Genomic DNA, 16,620 nt, shown 5'->3' on the forward strand with positions numbered 1-16,620 from the left:
GTCACTAGGATTTCCCAACTCCGAATTCCCTGACACGGCCAGCCCATGCCATTCCTCACTCAGTTAAGTCAGCAGATTTCATACTATTTATAGGATGATGCAGCAATTCAGACCTGGCGCCTCGTAGGCTGGCCTGGCGGCCACAATACACTCTGCTTTCTTTTCTCTTTTTTCTTTATTCTCTACGTTTTAAAGATGACGATTCCTACAAATAATATGCAAATATATTCTCATTGGGAAAGACTCAAAATAGAGAAATATAGGAAGAACACTTAGAAAGAGTAAAATATTTTAGGTTCCATTTCATTCAATTCTGACTGTTAACAGCTTGGTATGTTTCCTTCCAGTCTTTCTTCTATGCATTTATGTACATATCTGTGTAAATACAAATGCAAATATATATGTGTCTCTGCAGTAAAGAGTTTAGCCTTACACGAAAGGAAGTCTGGCCTTGGCCCTCAGCTCCTGGGAGGTGATCTTCATTTGCCAAGGGGCCTTGGGCCAGCCAGATAGTAACAGTGTGATTTAGGGTGGGGGCTTTGGGTCATGATCAGTTGTTGACTTGCCGATTAGACCAACCAAAGAATCAATCATGTCCATGTCATAAGACCCGGTTAACACTCTGAACAGTAAGACTAGGGTGAGCTTCCATTGTTGGTGATACTCTGTGCATATCACCACACATTGATGCCAGGAGAGTAACACATCCATGACTCAGTAGAGAGAGGACAATGGGAGTTCCACGTTTGTCCCCTCTCCTGGACTCTGCCCTATGTGCCTCTTCCCTTGACTGATTTTAATCTGTGTCTTTCCCCTATAATAGACCAAAACTGTGATTATAAGAGTTTTCATGAGTTCTGTGAGTTTTCCTAGCAAATTATTGATCCTGAGGGTTTTGGGCAGCTCCAATTCACAATCGGTGTTGGAAGTGAAGGTCGTCTTGGGGGCGGTGCCTTCTAACTTGAAGTTGGCCTAAACTCATCACTGGGTGATGTGTGTATGTGTGTGTGTGTGTGTGTGTGTGTGTGTGTGTGTGTGTGTGTGTGTGTGTATTTAAAATTACATGATCGAGAATTTTATTCATGGTTCTGGCGCTTGAATTGTTTCACCTTTATGTACTTAGACACCATTTTTTAAGGGTTCTATGTCTTAGTTTTCTTTATTGTAAAATGGGATAGTACCACAACCTGTATCCATAGCGTTGTTATGAGGAGTAGATGAACGAACATTTTAACAGAGCTCTTAGACAGTGCCTGGCGTGGAGTCAGGGTTGCCTAGGTGATGATGCTGATGCTGATGACGGTGATGATGGTGATGATGGCGATTTCCACACCAGACCACTGAAGTCTAGCTTATTGCTTTTAATAGCTGATTCATGGTTATCACTTCTGTGAGTTCCCTTTGGGTATTCCACAGAGAGAGTAATAGGTGTGCTTTATGGGAAATGACTCTTTTGCTGCACTACAAGGTCAGATAAATTAGCCAGATGATCTAGAACAAGTATTTATTGAGTGCTGATAATTTTTCGAGCAAACATTAATTTGGCACACACTATGTGCAGAAGCCCTGTTCTGAAAACTGTGGAATTATAAAAGCAAATTTCGTGGGGGAAAGGAAAAGGAGACGAGAATGACGAACCATCGCAACACCCACTGTCACACACTGCAAATCTGTTATTTCATTTTATCCTCACCACACCCCTATGAGGAAAATATTAGGACCCCCATGTTCCAGAAGAGAAAACAGAGTCTCAGGGTAAGAAACTTGCCCATGTTGACCCGGCCATAAAGTGTTGGGGGAAGAATTGAAAGGATGCTGTTTTTTTCAAAGCCCCTCATTGTGAGCTGCATTTTGCTGTTGTGCAAGACGTGGACCTCGCCCTGGAAGAGCTTGCCTTTTCTTTGGAGAAGGTGTGGTAGTGGTGGGAGGGATGAGCTACAACACAATAAAAGAAAGCTCCCACTCTTAGAAGCGTGCCCCCATTTGCAAAGTTGCTTTGTCAATCAACATAGCATTGGAATTTTCAGAACAACTCTGATGTAGGCAAGCATCATTATCCCTGTTTATAGATGAAAAACCTGAGGCTCAAAGGGGCTAGGCGCTTGTCCCTCTTAAACGTCTAATACGGGGCAGAACTGGGGGTTGCGTGTCAGTGGGCATAATAGTAGGACAGCGAGTGAGCGTCTCAGTGACCAGGAGAGCCGGGCTGTTGCAGGCAGGAAGCTTGCGCTCCATCCTTGGGACCGTGCTATACCTGTCCCTGGAGGGTGTCTGTGGCTCCTCTGATTCCCAGCTCCTTTCTCTCCTGCGTTGGCTGCTCGAGTCCTCAGGATACTAGAAGCACATCCCTTTGGGCTCTTGGTAATGGAGCATTTCAAAACTGAACCTAAATTAAAAATAAAAACCTTAATTGGTTTCCTTTGCAGTTTTATCTGCAAACAAATAAATGGCTGCCTCTGGAGGGTTTTCTTCATTTTTCCAGGCACGATTCATCACCAGATATATGCTTCCTCCAAGATACAGTAGAAAACTAATGAGAATCTAATCTCTGCTGAGCAGAGTTGGAGGAACGCAAGTTGAATGCAGGGACAGCCACAGGGCAGTCGGTGAGTGACTTAGAATGCTCTACCCAACCTAGTGTGGCCTTCAAAAGGGAGGCTGAGCTCTGAACCACCAAAATAAGGACATAAATGAAACTGACATTTATTTTCTATGTGAAATTCAGTGTATGAGACACTCCCGGGACTTTACCCTCCCTGTGGAGTGGGCCCAGCCACCGCAGCCTTTGCAAAAATACTAAGTATTCCTCCCTCTGGCATAGCCAGCCTGGCATTAAGGCATCCCAATCCCTCCTGAAACCTGGGATCTGTTTTTTTTTCCTCTTTGGAATCACAGATAAAACTAGGACAAATATTGGGACTATTGTCTCAGGTTCTGAGGACCACAAGATTGCTAGCGTTTGGGGAATTACTCAGGAAACTTCTGCTCTGAGAAACGGTTTCTCAAAGCAATTGGTTTCTCAAAACCAATTAATTTGCCCATTCATCCAGTTACTTTTGATTGAGCCCCTTACCATGACCCATCCAAAGCGCAAGGAACTGGGGACACAGCCAGGAAGACAACAGATGTGGACCCCCCGGGAAGCTTGAATACTCTCTGATCACGACAGAGTCAGCTGGTACCCACAACAAGTATGCAGAGGAGGCAGTTATTCCCATTTTCCAGATGAGCAAACTGAGACTGGAGAAGGGAAAGCAACTTGGTGACAATCACAAACCAGTGTTGGAACCAGGTCTTCAAAGCCACAGCTTTTTCTACCCTCTGCACTTCCAAACCAATATGCTTTGCAAACTTTGGGCAACTTACTTAATGTTTCAGAGCCTCAGTTTCCCCTCCTATATGGTGGGGATAACTCTACTCGGCAGAGTTGTTGAGGTGGTTGAGTTAGATGGTGTAGATGGATGTTAATAGACAGATGTCTGTCTGTAGAAATAGACCAAATAGATAATAATATGCTTAAAGCATTTGGTATTCTACTGAGAGCATGAGACTAATCACCATTATGGTAGTAACACGAGCTCATCTTTATTCAGTGCTGACTATGTTTCAGACAAGTTCTATTATTATCTCCATCTTGCACTTGAGAAAACCTGAGCGTGCAGAAGTGAGGTGATTTGCTTGAAGTCACACAGTGTACTGATAATGATGGGAAGGCAAGTGCTCAAAGGTAAAATACAGGCATATATTCCATATAACTGCATCAGCTACATGCCCTTTCTTTCACCACTGGAAAGAAAAGGCAGTTATTTTGGACCCTGCAGAGGAGAGACCGAAAAGCTTTTCTCACATAGACTTTCCAGATATTAAGCTATACGTAGACTCCTGGAAGAAGACTGGGGCCTCAGTGTTCTCACCTGTCTGATGGGGATGGTAGTAATTCTCTCAAGCTTCTTGTAAATATATTTTTAAATTTTTTTTGGTAATGTTTATTTTTGAGAGAGGGAAAGAGAAGGCATGAGCAGGGTAGGGGGAGAGGAAGACAGAGGATCATAAATGGGCTCTGTTGAACCCACGAACTGTGAGATCATGACCTGAGCCCAAGTCGGACGCTTAACCTACTGAGTCACCCAGTCGCCCCAAGCCTCTTGTAAATATTAAATGAAGAGTCTGAAATGCTTTGCCTCTGAAGGGCTGCCCGCAACAAGAATGGCGTGTCCTCTTACATGAAACTCAGAGGTCCACGACATTTTGTGCCGTGTGTAATGATGTCATTTGACACAGAGATAAAACATCTTTCTAAGTCTCCAGCCCAGAAGATGGTATTTTACTGGGACAAAAGGACACCCCGCTGACCACCTTGGAAACTGCAAGTAAACTATTTAAATTAAGTGCCTGGGTTATTGATGACCCACTATTCCAACTGAAGACCTGACTTTAATCTCGTTTTTAACAGACTTGTCCAGAAGCTGTTTCCTTGTTCTCATTTTGCCTTTAATAACCTGCCTCTTGTCTTAAAATAATGGTTGGTGTCACTGTATTGAGGTGCATTATTCAAAGGGGGAAAAGACAACAGAAAATTGAAATTTCTTTTATCAGTAAGCAAAAAACTAGGAATACCCTCTACTATTCCACCTGTTTTCAGATGTGGTGAAGAAACGTAAGGTAACAATTTCTTTTTGTAGATTTTTTTTTTTATAAAAGTAGACTTTCTTATTGTGGTTAAAATATATAAAATGTGGTTAATATGTAACCATATGTTAATGTAACCATATGTAACCAAGGTTAATATGGTAACCATTTATATATGTAAAATATATAAAATGTGGTTAATATGTGGTTATATATATGCAATATATATAAAATATATAAAATGTGGTTAAAAATACACACACACACACACACACACACACATAATTCAGTGTACTCTTTTGATCATTTTTAAGGGAATAACTCAGTGACACTAAGTACATTCCCAATGTTGCGACCATCACCACCATCAATTTCCAGTACTTTTTCCTCATCCCAAATAGAAATCCTATAATCAGTCACCACTATCTCCCCATTTCCTTCTGCTCCCAGCCTGTAAACCTCTATTCTATTTTCTGTCTCTCCGAATTTGACTACTTTGAGCACCTCATCTCATTTGTCTTTTTGCATCTGGCTTATTTGCTTAGCTTAATGTTTTCCAGGTTCATCCATGTTATAGCATATTATGAGCTGAATTGTGTCCCCTGCCCAGCTAGAAATCATATGTCGAAATCTGACCCCCAGCACCTCAGAATATAACCATATTTGGAGATAGCATCTTTACAGAGGTGGTTAAGTTTAGGTGAGGCTGTTGACGTGCGCCCTAATCCAATATGACTCATGTCCTTACACGAAGAGAACATTTGGACACAGACACCTACAGAGGGAAGATCCTATAAAGACACAGGGAGAATGTGACCATATGGAAGCCAAGGAGCGAGGCCTGCAACAGATCCTTCCTTCACCATCCTCAGAGAGAACCAACCCTACCAATACCTTGATCTTGGACTTTTAGCCTCCAGAACTGAAGAAAATAAATTTCTGTTGTTTAAGCCTCCCAGTCTGTGGTACTTTGTTATGATAGCCCTAGAAAACAGTATGTACTAGAAATTCCTTCCTTTTTATGGCTGAAAAACATTCCACTGAATGTATAGACGACATTTTTTTCTTTTTTCTAAACGTTTATTTATTTTTGAGACAGAGAGAGACAGAGCATGAACGGGGGAGGGACAGAGAGAGAGGGAGACACAGAATCGGAAGCAGGCTCCAGGCTCTGAGCCATCAGCCCAGAGCCCGACACGGGGCTCGAACTCACGGACCGCGAGATCGTGACCTGAGCTGAAGTTGGACGCTTAACTGACTGAGCCACCCAGGCGCCCCTAGACGACATTTTTTCTAATGCATGTACCTGTCAGTGGACACAGGTTATTTCCATCTATTGACTATTGCTTTGAATAGTGGTGTACAAGTATTTGCTTGAGTATTTACTTTCAGTTCTCTTGGGCATATGCCCAGAAGGAGACTTGCTGGATCCTATGGTAATACTGCTTAACGTTTTGAGGAATTGCCAAACTGTTTCCCAAAATGGCTATACCATTTTTATTCCTACCAGTAAAGCACAGGGGTTCTAATTTCTCCACAGCATTGCCAGCACTTGTTATTTTACTTTTTTGGGGGGGATATGTTCTTTTTTTAATATTGGTTTAGCCAGAGCCATTAAGATCAACAACAAGGAGTTACACTTCCAGGATGGCAGAGTAGGCTCCTGATAGCCTGTCCTCCCTCAGAGAACAATTGTAAACTCTGGGTAAAATACAAAAACCAGTATGTGAAGCCTCTGAAAGTGCACTAACATGAACAGATTTTGAAGAGGGTCAAAACTTGAAAGAAGGGACTAGCATTGAGTAGTTTTCAGTTTTTGTGGCTTCAGCTTGAAGGTGAGGTACATTCATGGTGAAATCAACAGTAGCTAAAACTCCAATGAGGATCCTACCTGGAACCAGGGGTAATTTCTGTGGGGCTACCATGACCACTGGACAGCCAAAATGGATCCCTGGACAGGAGTGAACTAGAGAAGGGGAACCCTCCCACCCCAATTCTTATTCTCCGGGATGCCTCTGGTTGAACATAGAAAACACATGTGCAGGGCAGACGTAAGTAGCTTCCAGCTAAAGTTAAACAAAATCATATGTGATTGTATAGATTAGCAGTAAAAAACTGGAAAATGAAATTTTTAGACATTACAATATCACCAACAATTTAGGAATACATTTAACCAAAGATCCAAGACTTTTGCAATGGAAGACATTTGCAGTAAGAGAAATAAAAATGATATACCATATTCATGGATTGGATGACTCAATATTGTTGAGATGACAATTTTCTCCAAATTGATGTACAGATTCAACACATTCCCAACCAAAATCCCAGCAGACACTTTGGTAGAAACTGATGAGCTGATTCTAAAGCTTATGTGCAAAAGCAAATAATATAGAGTCAACCAAAACAATTTCAGAGAAGAATAAAGTTGGAAGATGTACACAATCTGGCTTCAAGACTTACTATAAAATCATGGCAATCAAGAGAGGGAAGTATTGATGAAGGATAGACATATAGATCAGTAGAAGAGAGAGAATCCAAAATAGACCTACATGTATATGATCAATTGATTTCAACAAAGGTGCCAAAGCAATTTGATGAGGAAATACTGAGATGTCCCTAAACTCTACCTCATGATGGAATGGGCAGCAAAGTCATATTGCAAGGGCTGTGAAGACATGAAGACATGAAGGACTGGATTTGTTTTGGAATATACCACCCAAGCAACCTGAGTGAGCCTCTGGGACCAGTCATCAGACAACCCTGCTTATCTGCCCAGGTTTCAGCTCAAAAGCCACCTCCTCTGAGAGGCCTTCCCAGATGCTCTACCTTAAGCTGGCCCACCCATGATCATTTATGACACTACCCTGAGCAGCTCCTTCATAGTTCTTCTATAGCCTTGTTTCTTCATTTGTTAATTGGTTTGTGTTCCCCACTAGGATATGATTATCGTTTAAGATGGCTTTGAAGTAGGTAGAAAGAACTGAGGTTGGAAGGGTAGTAAGAGGCCAGGCTGGGGCCCTAGTAGGTTCCAGTAGGGAATTTAGACATTAAGTTGTACAGAGGATCAGGAGTTTAGAGCAAGGGCGTAACCTGATAAAATGGATATTTTCTAACAAGACTCCTGTGGCAAGGGCACCAGAATTGAATTCTTTGGGAGGTGGGGTGAAGGGAGAAAGGGAAAGGGTGAGAACGGGGGCAGAGTTCAGTCCATCTGAAGGTGGCTGTGTCAGTCCAGGTGACAGTAGATACCCCGGGCAAAGGTTCAGTGGGGATGGGGAGGCAAGTCCCTGAAGGAGATATCATATTCTCCTAGGGAGAATATCATCCTCATAGGGAGATATCATCAGGCCATAAGTAGGCAGTGACTTGAGCTAATGCATATGGAACATCAGCTTGCAGGGAATGTGTCATGGTGGGGGCAGGAATGGAGACCAGCTGGGATGGAACCGAAGTAGACCAGGTGAGTGGTGATCGAGCGCCAGCCACCATGCTGGGCATTGAAGGGCCACAGTCCTCAGGGGCTCACAGAGTAAAGAGTAGACCAGCAAGGAAGAGACCCTTATATACCCAGGACAGAGACTAGCATCTCATCACCTGTCACCCTCATGCCAGTTTCTTGAGCCTCGTCTTCCTAACGGGGCCGGACAGTTTGCCTAGTGTCCAACTTTCTCTCCCAAATTACTTTCCTGCCTGGGAGACATAAGCAAAACCTCTTACGTAGCTGCTCCCTAGAAGAGCACATAACAGAATGGTCTGGCGCCTAACTTGCCTCTCCACTGTGGTCTGGGTGAACTATGAACAGGGCTGCAGGACCCTCGGCAGGTGCCTTGCATGCGGCCAGGTCTGCCAGGGTCACTGACTGTTTTCCCTGTCTTTGTTACATGTTCTGTTGGAGGTATATGACTTACACGTACTTCCCTAGGCCAGTCAGTATTTTAGTGTGGATTCTGTGAGAACGGAGGTCATGTTTGCGCGTTGTGATCCTTTGAACAGCACTCAAATTCTGGCTAACACGGGGACTTGATCTGCCAGCAGGGACCGAGCTCGATGTGGATTAAACTGATTGGGGTGGCGTGAATTTTGTTTGTTTTTAAGCTGAGAGTGGAATACCACACAGCATCACGGGGAGAGTCTAGTGAAGAATTACAATAAAACAAGAAAAACAAGTGGTATTTTTTTTTTTTAGGATTAATTCTCCCTTTGCCAATCCACTTCAATTAAATTCTCTGAACTTTGGTCAGAGATGAGAGAAACAGCAAGACAAATAGTGACGACATCATCCTTAGTAATCGCTACTTGTTGCAGGGGTCACTATCACCATTCTTAAAGAGGAAGGTCTCGCGACCAGGATCCAGGAAAATGGGTTCCGGTCCCATTTCTGCTACCTCCTAGCCATGGGGTTTTGAGCAAGTCACGTTTCTCTCAGGGCCTCAGTCTCCTCATGTATAAGATCCCTACGGCACATCATCTCTGAACTGCAGAGACACATTTGCGCCGAGGAGTTAATAACACCTACTCCAGTGCAGGCAAAACCCGAGGCCTGTGGGAGGGTCCCTGGACATGCTCTTTCTAGGCTGCGTTGCTGACAATCACGTCTTCCTACTGAACCGCACTGCCATTTTCTCTGTTAAAATTTTCCTTTTCTCCACACTTAGTATCTGATGATCTACAATGACACAGACAAGGAAAAGTGAACACAGTTGTGTTGAGCTGGTCTTTCTAGGTGTGGAGGGTGGGGGAGGGAGCCTGTCACTTTTGGGGACAGACGGGCCTGAGCAAGTCCCCACCAGTTACATGAGGCCAGGACCTGCGTCCTGTGCGTCATGTGTAGAATCTTGTGGTCTACTGTTTCGGCGTGAAGGTTGGTCACCCGCAGGTTAGCTCCCGGCCACTTGCATTGCTGGTTTCCTTCCTGACACTGTGGGATAGCAGCCCTGATCCGCTACTTGGAAGACACTGAAACTGGCCTGGCAGCCGGCAGCTCCAGGGCCAATTTACTGCCCCAACTGGTTGCTTGTTTAGGAAAAACAAAAGCAGGGAAATTTCCTTTCTTTCTGCTTTTCATCACCCCATGGATTGTTTGGTCAGATTGTCTGCTGTGGCTTCCCACCCCTGTCTATGTCCTTCCTCAAGGAGCTTCCAGAAGCAGCCAGCCTGACAGCCTAATTGGACACAGAGGGCTTTAGCTCCTGCCTGTTTGTGAAATGGTCATTAGCTGGGATTGAGCCTGATGGTGAGGTCTGGCCTGGAGCTTTCCCCCTGCTTCCTGGGAACCCTGGGGTCTGTGGGGAGACATCAGATGTAGCCATCAGTTTGAGGCATAAGAGGAATGGATGGGGGGGGAGGTGTCTCCAGCTCCCCTCCCCCTGCTAATCTTATATTCTATTTCATATACTTTCATTTATTTCATATAGAAGGAAACTGTATAAAATTTCATCAATATTAATGGCTCAAAAATGTGTGAACATGCCTGAGCTAGCCCATTGGGTGTCACTGAAAGAGTGTTCATCTCAAACTGCATGAGGAGAAAGCTGGTATTTTTTCTGGGAACATCAAATAAGCAGGCCCTCCATGAATAGGGCTCTTTCTCGTTTTCACAAGTCTTTCCTATCTGCTATCCCATGTGACTGCAGCAATCATGGGAGGTGGGGGGGGGGTGCGATCACCTCCATTTTACAGGTGTCTCTTGAGGTTTAGAGGGATCTCGTGACTTGCCAGGAAGTAGGAAAGCTCAGAGCCAAGTGCAGCCTCTGCTTCGTAGGCCATTGTTCCCTCTGTTTCATATCTAGAACCCCCAAGGAGAGCTGGGAGCCCCAGCTTCTGAAACGGAACCCTGGCTCAACAAAGCCCTTCGCTAATGAAGTATACAAGAATATGTGCCACCCAAAAGCAGCTAAAGGCCAGTGAGGACAGACGGGTGCCCCAAAAGCTGTTAAAGCAGGGCACAAAAGGAAATCCATGTTTGTAAAGTGAATTTGTATTTGTAAAGCTGTCTTTGTCTCCTGTAATAAAAAGAGAAGGACTCACTAACTCATCAGTGGAGAAAGCATGGACTTAATTCTGCATGACCAACCTTGCTAAACAATCCTTCTTTACTTTTCTGGTCCCCTTTCCATAACTTGCCTGTCCTTTCCAGGAGCCCCAAACCCCTTTTCCTTCGTTTAGGCCAAGCCCATCTATAAGCCTCACTCATCTGGCTACCTCCTTGAGCCACATTTTTCTTTGCAAACAGCTGTACATAGGTATGTAATTGTAACTGTTTTTTTTTTTTTTTCTTTCCTCTTCGTAATCCATCTTTTTTCAGTTTGATTCCTTGGCCCCAGCCAATGAACCTAAGATGCATGCAGGGACAAAGAATTTTTTCCTTCCTTACACTAGTCTGCCAGTGGGGCCCAGATACCAGGGTAGCAGAGGCATGGGTACCACGAGCACGGTGTCAGAATGGTGTCCTAGTGTGTAGGATCCTCAGAAAGATCCTCTAAGTAACAACTAGGGCTGACCCCTTTGATGGCGAGTTACAGTGTCTGCCCTTTTTCCTCTTTCCTAAACTTTTCCTGCAACACTGCAGCTAGCGTTCACAGAAGGGGAGAACCCAGGCGTCCGGCCTTGAGTTAAGGCAGACATGCTCAACGCTCTTCATCCGCCATAGAAAGGAAGCCTGATGAGGCAGGCGCCTCTAATGTATTTGTTAGAATAACTCTCTGGACTGCTCCTGCCCAGTTGCCTGCAGATGATTTAGCGTTTTGGAAAAAAAGCCATCTAATTCTAAAGAATTAGAGAAAACAGCTCTCATTATGCATTATAAATGAAACCAACAAGATCCAGATTAGCTCTGTTTCTTACTCCTTTCCTTTTGGAGAGTTTCATAGTGTGGAGGATGCCACCTTTGATATAAAACCTTTGCCCAGAACTGGGATTGCCTTTAAACTTTGGGGTGGAAAGAAGTTTCATAGAGTCAATAATGTCTGACTCCAGAGTGAAATCGGTCCCCAGGCCACTCCAGATCTGATACTGATGGATGGCCAATGAATGGAGCCCTGTGTGCGTTCCCAGGCAGGGGACTCCTTTGCAAGACAATAGAAAGCAGTCACAGTTTGGGCGAAATCTGGAGGATCTCACTTTAATTGGCAGGTTGACAGGCTAACAACAGCCGGACCGAAGCAGATATGTGTCCCAGGCAGGAGGCACTTTGGACTCTGAACACAGAAGAAAAAATCAAAAGAGGCCAGTGGTGGGCTGCCAGATATATCCTAACTCAATGACCGGGCTTCTCATTAGTTCATAGAAAGTGTCTCAGGAGCCTTATAAACTGCTGTTTTGTTTTTCCAAAATAAGGTGTTTTCATTTGAAGTTGTGGGCATTTCATCTAGATTATTTGGCATTTTCTTCCAGGCCCCTATTTTGAAAAATGCTTTCACTTAAAAAAAATGCTTTTTTAAAAAATGTGAGTGTAGTATATAGGTGCTCATGAGTCATGGCTCATTCTCTTTCAGACTACGTGGTAATTCAGTATTTGTGATAATTTACTGAATTGATTTCCTTTAGTGAAGTTACACTGGTCATGTATGTTGTGAAAACCCCCTTGGGGGAGTAGGGTGGGGCTGGAGTGAGAATATAACTTCTGAAAGGAAATGACAACTTTTACTTTTTGAGAGAGAGAGAGAGAGAGAGAGACAGAAAGAAGGGGAGGAGGGGGGAGAGAGAGAGAGAGACACCACACACACACACACACACACACACACACACACACACACACACACGAGAGTGGAGGAGGGGCAGAGGGAGGGAGACACAGAATCCGAAGCAGGCTCCAGGCTCTGAGCTGGTAGCACAGAGCCCGACACAGGGCTCGAACTCATGTACCACGAGATCATGACCTGAGTGGAAGTTGGACGCTTAACCAACTGAGCCACCCAGGTGCCCTGGAAATGACAACTTTTAACATCTGCTTCCAACAGAATCCATGCCTTTCATGGACGTAAGCCATACGGTTTTCTGAAGTGGAAAAGCGTGGGTTGCCCTGATTTCGAAATTCAACTTGCATACTCCATCCCATTGCAAACTGAGAAGCCAAGAACACTATGTCTTAGACTAGCTCCTTCTCTGAGGTGGATTTCTTTGTATGAGTTGTTTCCTTACTTGTGGATTTTACCTCACTGTGCATACCAACCCCCTAGGTAACCACTTTGTAGGGGGCTGTGGGGAGAAACTCTATCAAATTCAATGTATACTGTAACTTAAGATGAATCCCTGTTGTAAGAATGTATTGTTTTCATTTAATGTGTACTTTGGAAGTGAGGATACAAGACACTCAACTTCTGTCCTCCATTTCTACAAGCTCACAGAGGGCAGCAGTTTACTGAGTTTGAAGGATACAAGTTGCATCTTAAACTGTATTATAAGTCATACTTTGTATAAATAGAGACACCCCCTCCCCTCCATTGTCTAATCAGCTTAGGCAGGGGCCCACTGGCCAAATCAGGCCCACCTCGTGATTTTGTAAATAAAGTTTTATTGGAACCCAGCCACACAAATTTGTTTACATACTGTTTGTGGCTGCTTTCCCACTACAGCAGCAGAATTGAGTAGCAGCAGAGGCCATAAGGCTTGCAAAGCCTAAATTATTTATTATCTGGTTCTTAACAGAAAAAGTTAGCTGGCCTCTGGTCTAAGGTTCTGCAGACTTTCCACCCACAGACCATTGTAGCTTACAGGTATGTTTTGCTGGTGTTTTTAAAAAGTGAAGCCAGAAGCAGGTGTACATGCAACATGGCCCCAGGTGTTGATACTGGGCCTGCTTCGTGCATTACCCTCACTGCCTGGCACTGTGGGCACTAGATCCCCATCCCTGGTTAGTGGACTCAGGAAGGGGCCTGACTTTGAATCTGGAGACCTGGCTTGCAGTCTTGCTCCACTTTGAGCTTACTGTGTGACCTTAATAAAGCTACTTCAACTCTCTGGCCTCAGTTTCCCCACATCTCACCTGGCTTCTAACTAGCCCTTTCACCTCTCACATGTTCCAGTCTTGCTGTTCCAACTGTGGTCCTCAGGCCAGCAGCAGTGACATCACCTAGCACTTTCTAGAAATGCACAGTCTCAGGCCTCAGCCCGGACCTGCTGAATCAGAACCCACATTTTAGCAAGCTTCCAGGTGATTCTCATGAACACTGGGCGTGGGAAGCACTTCTCTAGAATACCACCTTCCTGATATGATGTTAGCAGCAAAGTAAAATAGAGGTGGCTGAGGATTTCAATTTCTGAGTTGTTTTTAGTCCTAGGGTGAGACGCAAAATGCATAATTTTATTAATGTAACATTTCTCTACACATTTGCTTATGACTTTAGGGGGCCCACTGTGAGTCTGATGGTCAATGGAACCACTCACCATTCTTAAAACATACATGGTACAAATGGAGGTCAGCACCACCTGACTTTGAAATAGCAGTTTGGCTTTACCAGTAAAGAAAGAGTATCTATATTCACAAGAGTGTGTGTGTGTGTGTGTGTGTGTGTGTGTGTGCGCGCGCGCGCGTGCATACATAGTGAAATGCTGAAATGTCTCTCTCAGTGGGGAGGTCATATAGGGGCATTTGCCAGAAGGTCTCAGAGATGAGAAATCAGAAAACTAATGATGATGTTTGCTAATGGACTTTAAGAAACATGCACGGAATTTTTATTTTGAGTTTTTTTAAGTTTATTTAATTATCTTGACAGAGAGAGAGAGAGAACACAAGTTGGGGAAGTACAGAGAGAAAGAGAGAGAGAATCCCAAGCAGGCTCCACACTGTCAGCACAAAGCCCAATGCGGGGCTCGAACTCACAAACCTTGTCATGACCTGAGTCAAAGTTAGATGCTTACCTGACTGAGCCACCTGGGTGCCCCACACACAGAATTTTTAAACATATCTGTTTCCAAGAGTAGATTGCATTTGACTCATCTTCCAGGTCCACTGGCCAATAATACAAACAACAACAATAATGGTAAGAGCCAATATTTACTGAGCACTTACTATGTGCCAGGAGCTCTTCTAAATCTTTCAACATGCATGAACCCATTTACTCCTCAGAGCAACCCTATAAGGTAAATACTATTCCTATCCTCATTTTACACTGAAGAGACTTGGGAACAAGTGAACCAATTTATCTAAGGCGACACAGCAGAGTCAGGACTAGAATGGAAGCATCTAGCTCCCCACTGTCAGTGACGATGCTGTGCTGCCAGCCACAGTGCATCTGTTTGGTAGGTGACTGGGAAAGACCAGGCCTGCCAGTGGCCTATGTACAGGGATCCCCGGAGTATCTTGGGAAGGGACACAGGCTGGATTCTACCTGGATGCCCTTATGTCTGAGTAGATGATTATCTGTTATTTGTTACTCTCCTCTGATAGAGTGTGACTCCTTTACAGCAGAAGCCATGTCTCCTTTGTCCACTATTGTATTTCTGATGCCTTAGCACAGTGCTCGGGGCATACGAAATGCTGAATAAATGCCTGCTGAATAAATGAAAGAAGACGGAATGAGTGAGTGAGGGAGAGAGAGAGAGTTGCCAATTGCTTGGAAGACAAATCACAGAGTCTGACGTCAGTACAGTCTGGTCAAGGGCTGAATCACTAATGCAGCTGGTTGAGACTCTGAACATCTGAAGGAATCACCGAGGGCTTCCTGGAAGAGGGAGTGCTTATGCTGAGTGTGGAAGCAGAGGTGGAGGAAGTGTGACCTTTCAGGTGGGAACAAGTATTAAAAGCGCAGTGTCCACAAGCCCTGGTCCAAGATGTCACAAACACCTCTCCTGCAGGGGAGACCACACAGGCAACGTATTGAACAGACACCTTCCCACCTGGCTTGGGGCTTTGGCTGGAGCATGATCTTCCGTCCAGCTTTGGCACCAGATGGTCCCCTTGCGTCAGCCAAGGGTACCCGCCTGCCTGCTCCTTCTCCCTCTTTCCTTATCAGCTGAAGATGAACTCTGTAGAGCTCTCCTGTCAACTGAAGCACAAACCATTCCCTTGTAGGGCAAAGGCTTGCGATCCTTTGCAACAATATTTCATAATTTATATATTTGATTAAAAACTGGAACCACTGCCAGCAGCCTGAATAATCTAACATATTGGGATCATTAGCTGCTTGTGTCACTCTTCTATTTTAAAACTTTCCATATTTGAACTCCTGGAAGTACATCCTCCACATTTATTAAAGTTTTCCCATAAAAACAGTTTAGTGAGAGTCCATCATCTTTCACAGAATTAAGAGGAAAAAAAAAAAAAGCCACAGTAAAACCCTTCAGACACCTCCTTTAGGGAATACCATTTTATTTAGGCCTTTAAAAACATTTGTCTTTTCTTGCCAGTAATTAAAAAAAATATCAAGACAAATGAGATTTTTAGTGGCCTGAAAATTAGTTCAAGATGAGCTCTGTGACTTGGCTTCTATCCTTGCTCTTTGGAGCCTCTCAGGAACCTGCATATTACCCATTCCTCGCACAATCTTAGTCCCTTAGGTTCCTCGGGTTGGTTCTTTTCCAGCTTCTCAGATTGTTCCTTTTCTGTGCTTTGCTCCTGTTGTTTTATCTACCCTTCCTCTCTGAAGAGAACGAGCCAGCTCTACTTTGCCCCACTGGCTCCCCCCTCCACCTCCCCCCCACCCCCAACTGGCTCCTGCTCTAACAGTACCCCCACCATCTCTCTTTCTCTCTCTTTTTTAACAAGGGGCCTGTTTCAGGTGATTTGCTTGTGGCTGTCTTTGTGAATCCCTTGCAGTTGGCTGGTTGGCATGTGACTGAGGCATGCCAGTCACAATAACCCAGTCCTCTGGCACAGCCACTGGTTGAGGGATAGGCACGTGACCCACATTGGGCCAATCAGAATAATTCCCAGGAAGCCCTAGAAAGAGACCTTCCCTTTTCATTGGGCTCACTAGCTCCAGGGGTAAAAGTGACCCTGGCTGCTGCTGGTGGCCATGGCTGCTGCTGCCTAATCCAGGCGAGACTACCTGA

Source organism: Herpailurus yagouaroundi, unplaced genomic scaffold (genome assembly GCF_014898765.1).
Source record: "Herpailurus yagouaroundi ecotype Mexico unplaced genomic scaffold, PumYag 183, whole genome shotgun sequence".
NCBI classification, from domain to species: domain Eukaryota; kingdom Metazoa; phylum Chordata; class Mammalia; order Carnivora; family Felidae; genus Herpailurus; species Herpailurus yagouaroundi.